We start from the raw sequence: 12,869 nt of genomic DNA on the forward strand, positions 1-12,869 counted from the left end.
AACCAGTTAAAGGCACCATGCAATACAGAATCTAAAATGGAGTTCAAAGCCTGAAGGTATCTTTTTAATTGTTAGCTCTCTGCTCACTGGCATTTATTTGTGTACATTGATAAACGGATAATGGGAGAAGGGAAGAGGTCCACAATAGTTTGTGAAAAGAGCCAAAAGTATGGGCGGGAATGTTTGTATATGTACATACGTATTTTTAAAACTTGTTTTTTGTCCCTTTGTCGTTTCTTTTTTTCCACTCAATTTATGTTTAGTTTTTTGTGTTTTTCAATAACATTAAAAATTTCTAACTATTTTTAATATAAGCACTTAAAACCATAAATTTCTAAGTATAGATTTATTATCCTCCCACAAATTTTGACATGTTATGTTTCGTTTTCATTTGGTACAGAATATTTTAAAATTCATCTTGTGGTTTTTTTTTTTTTTTCTTATGGATGAGTTTAATTATATTATTAAATTTCAGATATTTGAAGTTTTTATAGTACCCTTCTGTTATTGATCTCTAATTAAATTTAGCTATGATCAGATAATATATTATGTATAAGTTCAGTCTGTGTAACTGGATAAAATTTATTTCAGGATGTGGTAATCATAATCAATGTCCCTATGAACTTGAATAGAATATACATTATTTTGTAGTTGGATACAGTGTTTTACAAATGTAAATTTGGTTCCATTGTTTGATAGTATTCAAATGCTCTATAGTTTTGCTGTTTTTCTTAAGTCTACTTCTCACACCAATTACTAAGAGAAAGATATTGAAATTTCCAACTGCTTCTAGATTTGTTTATTTTCCATTTCTGTTTATTTTTTCTTGTATATTGAAGCTTTACAAGAGTATCCTTCTATTTCTCTCATCATCTTTACAAGAGTATCCTTCCATTTCTCTCATCAACTGAGGTATATTGATCTATTTTCTTAATACATATATTTGAAATCCACAAAGCCTTGATAATACTTTGCTTGAACCAAACAACTATCTTTTAAAGATTTCTTCACATAATAAAAATTATATTTACTAACATAGTTTTATCTGCCTATTCCATTATCTGTCATTTCTGTATTTGAGTCTATCCAGAGGGTTTTTTTGTATGTTTGTTTTTTTACTGGTTATGGGTCATATCATGCTGCTTCTTCATTTGCTGTTGTTTTTTGATACAAAATGTAATTTCCTGTTGTTTGATAAATTTTGTTGTTTTTTCAAAGACTGTTAAAAAAATTTTTTCTACAGCTTATAAGAATGTGTTATATATGTAGCAAGTTTTCTACTCTCTGTCTAAATGGATTTTGAGCAATTCCCAGTCCTTTCTGACTTCTGAGAATTGTTTGTCTTATAGGCCTCTAATATTTTTCTGGGAGATTCTTATCATTTTCAAAGATATTCAGCCTATGCATGTGCAGATTGGTATATACAGGCTCAAGAGGTGACCATATTAAAATTTCTGGAACACTTTCTCCACATAGCTCCCTCCTCTCTGGAATTGTACCTTCAGGCTCCTTGAACTCTAGTCTTCTTCTCCTCAACTCAGGGAGCATACCATGTTCTTCCCTGTACCACATGCTGAAAACTGCCTCCACACAGGAAGTCTGGGCAACAGTAGAGTTTACCTCCTTATTCTAAAGATTACTGTTCTTTACTGGCCATTGCCTGATATCTGCACATTGTTTTTTCATATATTGTTCATTATTTTAAGTGTTTATGTCAGAAAAGTAACTCCAGACTCTGATATTCTCTCAAGAACACAAGAGGAAGTGTTGTACCTCATTTTAAAATAGTTTTTACTTTTACACAATTTTTTATAAGACTCAAATATGACAACTCCCTACCTGAAATGCTTAAATGGCTATGTAATACCTGTACAAAGACTCTAAATTAGTTGAGTTTAAAATTCCATTCAAGATCTGATCCATGTTTACCTCTGTAAGCTTTCTAGCTAACTATATCTTAATTGAAAATAATGCCCTAGGGGTGCCTGGGTGGCTCAGTCGTTAAGCGTGTGCCTTTGGCTCAGGTCATGATCTCAGGGTCCTGGGATCGAGCCCCGCATCGGGCTCCCTGCTCTGCGGGAAGCCTGCTTCTCTTTCTCTCCCACTCCCCCTGCTTGTGTTCCCTCTCTCGCTGTGTCTCTCTCTGTCAAATAAATAAATAAAATCTTTAAAGAGGAAAATAATGCCCTAAATGGAATAATGTGGGGTTTCTCAAACAAATTTTGGAATTTTCCGCCAATTTTGACTTCATTTATTTTGTATCATTCATCATTTTCTCAAAAATTCCTTCAGATTTCCCTTTCTTAACATATACAGTCCTCTACAAGATACAAATTTAATATATACATCAAGTATTCGGTGTTCACAATATTGGACTTACCTTAACCATGCAATATAGTCAGAGACATATCTTTGTCATTTATCTCTATTGCCAAGTTCCTTACACGGTATCTTGTAAATAACCTCCTTATTCCTTCCATTTAACTTTACAAATGTTTTCAGTCAGATAGTAGAAACATAAAAGAGAGGCTGATTCAAATTTTAGAAACTGACAATTTTCAGAGTTGAAATTGATTAATTCTTATAGGATTTCTAATTATCTACTATAAAAAAGTGACTGCATAAATTGGTGGATTAAACAGGAATAATTTTATAATTTCTCATGATTCCGTGGGTTGTAGTCAACTAAGGGGCTGACTTGTCTGGAATACACAAAATGGCTCATTCACATGATGGTAGTTGGTGGAATCAGCTGGGTGCAATAAGATAGGACTGGCAAATGAAATACCGCTGTTCTTAACCACTTCGTGTCTGTACAGGGCTAGAGCTTCTCACAGAGTGCTGGCTTAATTCTAAAAGGCATAAGATGAAAATTGGCAGTTCTTTTAAGTCTGGGTATGAAAGTCCCTTAGATGTTACCTGTGACATATTCCACTGTCAAGGCCCGTCACAAGTCCTGCCCAGCTTCAGGGCAAAGGAAATAACCTCCACCTCTTGATATGAGAAACGGTACGTATGCATACAGAAAGAAGGAATTGTTGTGGGACACTGCTTGATACCAGCTTCTCCAGACAAGAAGAAACTGTATTCTTGAGGTCTTCTGATATCCCTCTTACAATGTAATTTTATTTTTTTGGCAATGGGCTTGGAATGCAGGAAGACCCAGGACTAGGAATGTTGATAGTGTGTATCAGTCTTTATTCCGGTTGTGAAGTGGCAGCCATATCATCTCATCTTATCTATTTGAAACATTTATATCTCTTTCTTGGGGAAGAAAATCTGGTTGAGCTTTATATTCTCAGATGTTATTGCAGATCCCTATCTGTGAAATGATTTCCCCCCCCCCCATTCATTCCTGTTAACCATCCTTGGCTCAAAACTTACAGTTTTTAAGAATATTATTTTCCATTCTTTATCACAAGAAAGAACTTTACGGAAAGATAGCAGAATGAACTAATGCCAAAATAAACAGTTTCAAAAGTATATTTGACATATTGTGGCAAAACTAAAAATATTATTTTTTTAATTTGTGATTTAATCTTTCCTAACATCTCCAGGAGTGAACTATAATAGAGAAGTATTTGTATTTTGCTTCTAAAAACAAAATCAATGCAATTGGAAATATTAAATAACTGTAAACATATTTCACTCTACTAATTAGGAAAAATGTGATAAAACAAATATAAATAGAACAAATTACTTCTCATAACTATAAAAAAATCTCAGACATCTAACAATGTTAGTCTTAGGCATAAAATAATATTTATTTATTTATTTATTATTATTTTTTTAAGATTTTATTTATTTAACTGAGAGAGAGAGAACACATGAGAGGGGATAGGGTCAGAGGACGAAGCAGACTCCCTGCCGAGCGGGGAGCCCGATGCGGGACACGATCCCGGGACTCCAGGATCATGACCTGAGCCGAAGGCAGTCACTTAACCAACTGAGCCACCCAGGCACCCATAAAATAATATTTAAATATAGTGGGGAAAATCAATTATTTCACTCATATTGTCAGGGATAATACCAAAAGATATGTTTTTACATACCTTTACCTTGTTTAATTTCTCAATATCTATCTCATATATATATATATACATATATATATATACACACACACACATATATATGTTATTACAGATATATGCCATCTTAGACTTTGGAATATAATCATATCATCAAATTAAACTTTTATTGAGATAATAGAGATCATTTTACTTCTTATATCTAACTATTCTGTAATAAGAATTATTTAGAAATTTGCTTCCCTAAATTGATGGTTTTATCTTGAACTCTTAGGAAATATGCAAATCAGGCCTTGTAGGCACAGACACAATTTGATATCAGGTAGAATGTCTTCTAGCCAGGTTACCAAAAAAGTAAACTAAATATGGCCTTAAAAGTATATAAATTTATTATCTCACATAAATGAAAATATGAATCAGGAAAGCTAGTAGGGCTTCTAATTCTGTGCCAATGGCATCTTAAGTACAGAGTTTCCTTCCATGTTTCCATTGTTTGGTCCACAGCATGTTTGGTTTTGCCCCGTAATTTAGCTCCCACTGTAGACACAATACTAACTGTCATAATTCCTAGCATCCCATCTAGATGTGTAACATAAAACTGAAAAAATGGGATATCTATCTTCCAAATAATTCTTTTTAAGAGCAAGGACATTCTTTTCAGTTATCCTACAGAAGACTTTCCTTCATTGAGCCAAACTGGGTCAAATTATGATTCCAAGAATAAACACTGTTGTCTTTGACTTAGGCTGTTCCAATTTATTCCACATCTGCAGGCAGTCACTGTTATATAGCATGCAAATTATATTTGTGTAGGTTAATGTGTGTGTGTGTGTTTTTTGGGGTTTTTTTTTTACGTCTAGGGGTTTGTCAGATACTATAATCTGAAATAATTATTCAATATGAGGATAATATTCCATAATTTAGCTATATTTGTCACTGAACAGCCCCAGAGATGTTGCTAATTAATGAAATAAAAGTTCAAAATAGGGCGCCTGGGTGGCTCAGTTGGTTAAGCGACTGCCTTTGGCTCAGGTCATGATCCTGGAGTCCCGGGATCGAGTCCCACATCGGGCTCCCTGCTCGGCGGGGGGTCTGCTTCTCCCTCTGACCCTCTTCCCTCTCGTGCTCTCTGTCTCTCATTCTCTCTCTCAAATAAATAAATAAAATCTTTAAAAAAAAAGTTCAAAATAACTTTCTATGCAATAAATTGATAGCTTGTTAATTAGCAAAATCAATATTATGAATGGAAATAATTGGTTAAATTAGTGTATTATTGAAAGTGTGTGGATCAGCTCAAATTTTGTAGAAACACTTGCTGCATTTGCATGGATAGGGTGTAAGAATTTATAGTAAGCCCTTCACTTTTAATCATTCAGAATGGTATCCAAGGTTATTAGGGAAACTACACCCAAAGTTTTGCAGAAATAAACCTTTATAAACCTGGCATCTATGCTTAGGATTTGTAGCAAGAGAAAACTTACTTAGAGTAATAAACAATCTTAATCAGCTGGAAGCTTCATGCCCTGAGAGAATATTCTACAAATGTGCTCAAAACACCAAAATTAAGTAATTAACTTCAAGCATGTATTAGAAGAATTCATAAAGGTGCTCGCTTTGGCAGCACATATACTAGAAGAATTCATAAAGGAGGGATGGTTTTGCCTCAACTTGAATGAACAAGATTCTTTCCTGAGCTAGAAAAAAAGTATTCTATTCCTCATGTCACCAAGCAGCATGAATTTTTTCTTTCTTTTTGTTCCCCTCCTCTCAACTCCTATAGAGGGAAGAGAAATCATAAAGGTATGGCCAGGCAGATAAGTACTCAATGTGTCTCAGAAATCTTGAGCACCCATAAGCTTATGAGGAAATTGATTTAAAAAAAAAGGAACTCCTATACATTGCTGGTAGGAATGTAAATGGTATAGCCACTGTGGAAAATGGTATAGAGGATCCTTAAAAAATGAAAAATAGGAATACCATATGATCCAATAATTCCACTCTGGATATTCACCCAAAGAAAATGAAAACACTAATTCAAAAAATGTATTTATGCACCCTTATGTCTATTGTAGAATTATTTACAATAGTCAAGATATGGAAGCAACCTAAGTGTCCATTGATAGATGAATGGATAAGGAATATGTGTGTGTGTGTGTGTGTGTGTGTGTGTGTGTGTCCGTGCGCGCGCACACGCGCGCACATAAGATTTCACTCGTGGAATTTAAGAAAAATGAATGAACAAACAAACAAAAAGCAGAATCAGACCTACAAATATACAGAACAAACTGAAGGATACCAGAGCAGAGGAAGGAGGACAGATGGGCAAAATGGGTGAAGAGGCGTGGGAGGTACAAGCTTCTAGTTATGGAATGAATAGTCGTGGGAATAAAAGACACAGCATAAAGAATATAGTCAATGATATTATAATAGTGTTGTAAGGGTAGAAATCGTAGCTACACTTGTGATGAACATAGCCTAATGTACATACTTGTCAAATCACTATATTGTACACATGAAACTAATGTACATTATGTGTCAACTATAGTCAAATAAAAATTAAAAAAATATACAGGCATACTTTGTTTTATTGAACTTTGCTTTACCAAGCTTCATAGATACTCTGATTTTTACAGACTGAAACTTTGTGGGAACCTTGCATCAAGCACTACTTTTACTAACAGCATTTGCTCACTTTGTGTCTTGTGTCATATTTTGGTAATTATCACAGTACTTTTTATTATTATTATGTTTGCTATGGTGATCTTACATCAGTGATTTTTGATGTTATTATTTTAATTGTTTTGGGGTGCCATGAGCCACACCCATATAGGATGACAAACTTAATTGATAAATGTGAGAGCTCTTACTGCTCTTCAGATGGGCCATTCCCATCTCTCTCCCTCTGCTCAGGCATCCCTATTCTTGAGATACAACAATATTGAAATTAACGCAATTAATAACCTTACAATGGACTGTAAGGGTTCAAGTGAAAAAAAAAAAAAAGAGTCACAAGTGTCTCACTTTAAATCAAAAGCTAGAAAAAAATTTAGCTTAGTGAGGAAGTCATGTCAAAAGTTGAGATTGGCTGAAAACTAGCCCTTTTGTGCCAAACAGTTATGTTGTTGATGCAAAAAAAAAAAAAAAAAGGTCTTGAAGGAAATTAAAAGTACTATTTCAGTGAACACACAAATGATAATAAAAAGGAAAAGACTTGCTGCTTATATAGAGAAAGTTTTAGTGGTCTGGATAGAAGATCAAATGAGCCACAACATTCTCTTAAATCAAAACCTAATCCAGAGCAAGGCCTTAACTCAATTCTGTGAAGACTGAGAAAGGTGAGGAAGTGGAAGAAGAACACTTTGAAGCTAGCAGAGGGTGGCTCATGAAATTTAAGGAAAGAAGCCATCTCCAAAACATAAAAAGGGCACGGTGAAGCAGCAAGTTCTAATGTAAAAGCTTTAGCAAGTCATTGACATCTAGCTAGGATAATTCATGAAGGTGGCTACCCTAAACAACAGATTTTCATTGTAGATGAAATAGCCTCATATGGGAAGAAGTTGCCATCTAGGACTTTCATAGTTAGAGAGGAAAAGTCAATGCTTTACTTCAACAAAGGACAGGCTGACTTTCTTGTTAGGAACTAATGCAGCTGGTGACTTTAAGTTAAATCCAATGCTCAGTTACTATTCTGAAAATCCTAGAGCCCTTAAGAATTATGCTAAACCTACTTTCCTTGTGCTGTATAAATAAAACAAAGCTGGGATGACAGCACATTGTTACAACATGGTTTATTGACTATTTTCAGCTCACTATTGTGAGACACACTGCTCACAAAAAAAAAAAAAAAAAAAGATTCCTTTAAAAATATTATTGCTCATTGACAATGCATCTGGTCATCCCAGAGCTTTGATAGAGATGTATAATAAGATTAATGTTGTTTTCATGCCTGCTAACACAAAATCCATTCTTCAGCTCATGGATCAAGGAGTAATTTTGACTTGCAAGTCTTATTATTTAAAAAATACATTTTGTAAAGCTTAGCTGCCACAGATAGGGATTTCTCTGATGGTTCTGACCAAAGTTGAAAACCTTCTGAAAAGAATTCACTATTCTAGATGCCATTAAGAACATTCTGATTCATGGGAAGACATCAAATATCAACATTAATAGGAGATCGGGAGAAGTTAATTCCAACCCTCAAGGATGACTTCGAGGAGCTCAAGACTTCAGTGGAGGAAGTAATTGCAGATTTGGTGGAAATAGCAAGAGAACTAGAACTAGAAGCAAAGCCTGAAGATGTGATTGAATTGTTGCAAGCTTATGATAAAACCTGAATGAATGAGGAGTTGTTTCTTATAGAGGAGCAAAGAAAGTGGTTTCTTGTGATGAAATTTACTCCTGGTGAACATGCTGTGAAAACTGTTGAAATAACAACAAAGCACTTAGAGTATTAAACTTAATTACCAAAGCAATGGCAAAGATTGAGAGGACTGACTCCAATTTTGAAATAAAGTTCTACTGTGGGTAAAATGCTATCAAACAGTATTACATGCTGCAGTAAAATTGTTTGTGAAAGGAAGAGTCAATTGATGCAGGAAACTTTGTTGTTACCTTAAGAAATTGCCACAGTCATTCCAGCTTTCAACAACCACTAGCCTGACCAGTCAGCAGTCATCAACACAGAGGCAAGAACCTCTACCAACAAAAAGGTTATGACTCACTGAAAGCTCAGATGGTGGTTAGCATTTTTTAGCAATAAAGTATTTTAAAATTTAGGTATATATGCTCTTTTTAGACATAATGCTATCGTATACTTAACAGATTACAGGATAGTGTAAACATAACTTTTATATGCACTGGGAAACAAAAATATTCATTTGATTTGCTTTACTGTGATATTCTCTTTATTACAGTGATCTGCAACTGACCCCTCTGTATCTCCAAAGTTTACCTGTATATGCAAACCCCATGGTAACAACAAAGCAAAAATCGATAGTAGATGCACAAAAGATAATAAGAAAGGAATTTAAGCATTCCACTAAAGAAAGCCATCAAACTAAAAAAAAAAAAAAAAAAAAAAGACAGCAAAAAAAGAAGAAAGGAACAGAGGATCTACAAAACACCCAGAAAACAACAAAATGGCATTAAGTACATACCTATCAATTATCACTTTTAATGTAGATGGACTAAATTATCCAATCAAAAGATAGAGTGGCTAAATAATAATAATAATAATAATAATAATAATAATAATAATAACAAGACCTATCTTTATGTTCCCTACAAGAGACTCACTTCAGATGGAAGGACATACACAGACTGAAAGTGAAGGTATAGTAAGGATACCCCATCCAAATGGAAACCAAAAGAAAGCTAGGGGAGCTATAGTTATATTAGACAAAATAGACTTTAAAACAAAAACTGTAATAAGTGACAAAGGGCATTACACTATGATAAAGGGGTCAATCCAACAAGAAGATATAACATTTGTAAATATTTATGCACCCAACATGTGAGCACCTACATATATAAAAATAAATATTAACAGACCAAAGGGGAGAAATAGATAGCAATACAATAGTCATAGGGGACTTTAATACTCCACTTACATCAACTAATAGAACATCCACTGGACAATATAGAGAAATGAATAAATTCCTAGAAACAGGGTGCCTGGGTGGCTCAGTTGGTTAAGCACGTGCCTTCAGCCTAAGTCATGATCCTGGAGTCCCCAGTTCAGGCTCCCTGCTCAGTGAGGAGTCTGCTTCTCCCTCACCCTGCTCTTGTGCTCTCACTCTATCACAATAAATATAATCTTTAGAAAAAAGAAATAAATTCCTAGGAACATACAACCTACCAAGACTGAATCATTATGAAATAGAAAATCTGAACAGAATGATTACTAGAACAGGGAGATTGAATCAGTGATCAAAAACTTCCCAGCAAACAAAAGTCCAGGACCAGATGGCTTCACTGGTGAATTCTGCCAACATTTAAAGATTTAATACCTATATTTCTCAAACTTTTCCAAAAAATTGAAGAGGAGGGAATACTTCCAAACTCATTTTATGAAGCCAACATTACTCTGATACCAAAATCAGACAAGGACATCTCAAAAATAGAAAATTACAAACCATTATCCCTGATAAACATAGATGCAAAAATCCTCAATAAAATATTAACAAACCAAATTCAATGATACATTAAAAGGATCATATACCATGATCAAGTGGGATTTATTTCAGGGTTTCAAGGATGGTTCTATACCTGCATATCAATCAGTGTGATATACCACATTAATAAAACAAAGGATAAAAATCATATGATCATCTCAATAGGTGCAAAAAATACCATTTGGCATTTCATATCCATTTATGATAAAACTCTCAATAAAGTTGGTATAAAAAGAATATACTCTCAATATATAAGCTATGTATGACAAGCCCACAGTGTAACATTGAACTCAATAGTGGAAAGCTGAAAGCTTTTCCTCTGAGATCAGGAACAAGACAAAGATATCCACTCTCACTACTTTTATTTAATATAGTATTTGAAATCCTACCCAGAACAATTAGACAAGAAAAATAAAAGCATCTAAATTGGGAAGGAAAGTAAAACTGTCACTATTTGCAGATGACATGATACAATGCATAAAAAATCCTAAAGACGCCACAAAAAAACCCAAAACCTAAAAAACAAAAACAAAAAAACTGTTAGAACTAATAAATGAATTCAGTTAAGTTGCAGGATCCAAAATCAATACACAAAAGTCGGTTGCATTTATATACACTAAAAAACAACTATCAAAAAGAGAAATTAGAAATACAATCCATTTACCATTACACCAAAAAGAATAAAATAACTGGGAATAAATTTAACCAAGGAGGTGAAAGACCTATATATTGAAAATTACAAGGTATTAAAGAAAGAAATTGAAGAAATAAATAGATATTCCATGCTCATGGATTGGATAAATTAATTTTGTTAAAATAGCCATTCAACCCAAAGCAATCTACAGATTCAGTACAATTCCTATCAAAATTCCAGTGGCATTTTTCACAGAACTAGAACAAATAAAGCTAAAATTTATATGGAACCACAAAAGACCCCAGAGAACCATAGCAATCTTGAGAAAGAAGAACAAAGCTGGAGGCATCAAATGCCTTGATTTCAAATTATACTACAAAGCTATAATAATCAAGACAGCATGGTATTGGCACAAAAATAGACACATAGACCAAAAACAAAATAGAGAGCCCAGAAAAAATTCCATGTATATGTGGTCAATTAACTTATAACAAAGGAGCCAAGAATACAAAATGAGAGATCCATCTCTTCAGTAGATGGTGCTGAAAAAAACCAAACAGCCATATTCAAAAGAATGAAACTGGACCACTATCTTATACCATACATAAAAATTAACTTACAATAGATTTAAGACTTAAATGTAAGACCTGAAACCATAAAACTCCTAGGAGAAAACAGTAAGGTAGTAAGCTTCCTGACATTAGTCTTCCTGACATCATTAGTCTTAATGATGACTTTTTTTTTAATTTGATTCCAAAAGCAAAAACAACAAAAATAAAAATAAGCAAGTGGAACTACATCAAATTAAAATGCTTCTCTAAGGCAAAGAGAACCATCAACAAAATGAGAAGTCAACCTACTTAGCAGCAGAAAATATTTGCAAACCATATATTTTATAAGGGATTAATATCCAAAATAGAGAAAGAACTCATACAACACAATAGAAAAAACAAAACTAAACAAAACAAAAACTGACTTAAAAATGGGCAGAAGATCTAAATAGTTTCCCAAAGAAGCCATGCTGATTGATGGCCAACAGGTTCATGAAACTGTGCTCAACATCACTAATCATCAGGAAAATGCAAATCAAAACCACAATGTGGTATCAGCTCACACCTGTTCTAATGATTATTATCAAAAAGACAAGAAATAACACATGTTGGTGAGCATGTGAAGAGAACCCTTCTGCCCTGTTGGTAAAAATATAATTTAGTTCAGCCACTATGGAAAACAGTATAGAAATTCCTCAAAAAATTAAAAATAGAGCTACCATATGGTCTAGCATTTCCACTTCTGCATATTGATTCAAAGAAAACAAAAACACTAACTTGAAAAGATGTATGCATTCCATGTTCATTGTAGCATTATTTATGATAGCTGAGGTATGGAAACATCTTTATTAATAAATGAATGAATGGATAAAGAAAATGTGGTATACACATGTAGGATGGAATATTATCCAGCCATAAAAAGAAGGAAACCTTGCTATTGTGACAACATGGGTAGACTTTGAGAACATTATGTTACATGAAATAAGTCAGACTGAGAAAGACAAATACTGTATTATCTCACTTACAAGTAGAATCAAAAAAAAATAAAAACAAATAACAACAACAACAAAAACAAGCTCATAGATACAAAGAATAGATTGGTGGTTAAGAGAGGTGGGATTTGGGGGTGGGTGAAAGAAATGAAGGAAGTTAAACATAACAAACTTCCAGTTATAAAATTAATAAGTCCTGGAGATTTAATGTACAGCATGGTAACAGTGTTTAATAATATTCTATTGCATATTTGAAAGTCACTAAGAGAGTAAATCCTAAAAGTTATCTCCCACCAAAAAAATCTATATACATGGTGATGAATGTTAACTAGACTTATTGTGGTGATCATTTTTTAGTATCTACAAATATCAAATCTTTATGTTGTATACCTGAAATTAGTATAATTTGTATGTCCATTATACCTCAACAACAACAACAACAAAAAAGTCAGGGTTAGGTAATCTAGCCTAGAGCACTGAGTGATAACTGA

The sequence above is a fragment of the Mirounga angustirostris genome, unplaced genomic scaffold (assembly GCF_029215605.1).
Source record: "Mirounga angustirostris isolate CCGP_5_RB_7025 unplaced genomic scaffold, mMirAng1.0.hap1 SCAF_2, whole genome shotgun sequence".
Classification (NCBI taxonomy): domain Eukaryota; kingdom Metazoa; phylum Chordata; class Mammalia; order Carnivora; family Phocidae; genus Mirounga; species Mirounga angustirostris.